This window comes from Octodon degus, unplaced genomic scaffold (genome assembly GCF_000260255.1).
Source record: "Octodon degus isolate 3935 unplaced genomic scaffold, OctDeg1.0 scaffold00056, whole genome shotgun sequence".
Taxonomy (NCBI): domain Eukaryota; kingdom Metazoa; phylum Chordata; class Mammalia; order Rodentia; family Octodontidae; genus Octodon; species Octodon degus.
Genome location: NW_004524632.1, coordinates 6804958 through 6807052, shown reverse-complemented (window position 1 = coordinate 6807052; position 2095 = coordinate 6804958).

Below are 2095 nucleotides of genomic sequence, written 5' to 3'. Positions count from 1 at the left end.
TTCTGTTTAATTGTTTGCCTTCCCTGGTGGATTGATTCTTTTTTTTTTTTTCCTTTTGTATTTAGTCCAGGGTCTACAGGGTCTCACTACGTAGATCAGATTCATAGTGATTCTCCTGTTTTCAGCCTCCCAAGCGGTGGGATTACAAGCACGCACTGCCGCGCCCAGTCTCAATCACCATCTCAACCTGTCCTGGGGGCAGAGCCAGCACGACGACGCGCCAGGGATTGGAATGTGGGTCCTTGCATCTACCTAAGCAAGCGCTTTAATCCACTGAGCTATCTGGCCAGCTCTTAATACTCTGTTCTTGTATTGAGTCTCTAGTCTTGACTATGATAGGCCTCAGTGTAGAAATTTTTTATCATGCCTAATTGGACTTCTAAATGCCACCCTTACTGTGTGTCAGATTCTTTCTCAATGCTTGGGCCGTTTTCTGCCATGACTTCTGTGAACAGGTTTTTTGTGTCATTTGCATTATCTATCTCCGGCTTTTTCTTTTCTTTTTTTTTTTTTTCTTTGTGGAACTGGGGATTGAACTCAGACCTTTGCGCTTGCCAGGAAACACTTATTCCCCTGAGCCATCTCCCCGGCCCCCCTGTCTTTTTTTTAATGTATAATTTTATTTATTTATTTGCTACAGGGTCTCACTACGCAGTTCAGACTCATAGTGATCCTCCTGTCTCAGCCTCCCCAGAGCTGGGATTGCAGGCATGCACCACCAAGCCTAGTCTCAGGGCCTACATGGTGCGCCTGCGGGTGCCAGGGCTGGCACAGCCTACGGCACCAGGGAATGAACTTGGGTCCTTGCACTTGCCAGGCAAGTGCTGAGACCACCGAGCTGTCTCCCAGCCCTCGCCTGCTTTTTCATCGACTCTGATCAGTCTTACATTGTTTTTCTCTGCATCATCTAGCAGTTGTTGGATTGACTTGTCATGGTTTCTTACTATTTTAAAGAAATCTTTGTTTTCATGGTTGATAACCACAGACCTATGTTCTGGAATTGACATTCTGTCCTCATGTGTACTTTCGGTGGAATTTTAATCTACTGGGCATCCGCTTGACTCCGTTTCCTGGACTCCATGTTTTTCCATGTTGAGTGTTAATTGTTTCCATCTTTTCCTTATCTCTTTTTTTTATCTGTATCTGCTCTTGTCACTGGTCATGTCTTTCAGTGTGGCCACCGTTTCTCTAGTTCTTTGGCAAGTTATTTCTTTTTTTTTTTAATTTTATTTATTTATTTGTGTGTGTGGCCAGCTCAGCCCACCAGGGGGCGCGGCTGGCTGGCATGCGGTGCTGGGGGATTTAACCGCGGTCCCTGTGTTTGCTAAGATTGTTCTAAGTAGGTGCTTTAGACCACTGAGCCATCTCACCAGCCCCCTTTGGCAAGCTATTTCTGACGTTTTTCTAGAGCCTCCTACTTGGTGTTTTTAACTGTACACATGGGCCTCCGTTCTCAGTCATATCAGACATTTTCCCACATAGTTTTCCACAGTCCAGAAAATATGAGCCTTGTTATAGTGAACTGATTGTATTGGTTTTTCTTTCTTTTCTTTTTTTTTTTTTTTTGTGGAACCGGGGCTTGAACTCAGGCCCTTGCACTTGCCAGGGAAGTACTTATTCTACTGAGCCACCTCCCCAGCCCCTGTTTTTTCTTTTTTAAAAAAATCGTTTATTTATTTATTTATTTGGTACAGGGTCTCGCTACACAGCCCTGACTCATAGTGATCCTCCTGTCTCAGCCTCCCCAGCACCACCACACCCATTTTCAGTGGCCAGCAAGGCATGCAGTACTGCGGGTCAAGCCTGGGTCCTTGCGCTTGCCAGGCAGGCACTATGAATGCTGAACTATCTCCCCAGCCTTTTTTTTTCTTTTTGAGACGAGGTCTTGCTGTGTAGCTCAGCTCACCATGTAGAGTTGACCCCCCACAGCACCAGCAGGGCTGCCACCTTGAACTCACTACCTGGCCCTGACCAGCTTGTAGCAATCCTCCTGCCATAGCTTACCACATGGTGGCATATAGGCACATGCCACCACACCTGACCTGCATTTTCAGCACGAGCAAGTAAGTGTATCTTAGGAAGCCACAGCCCCTAC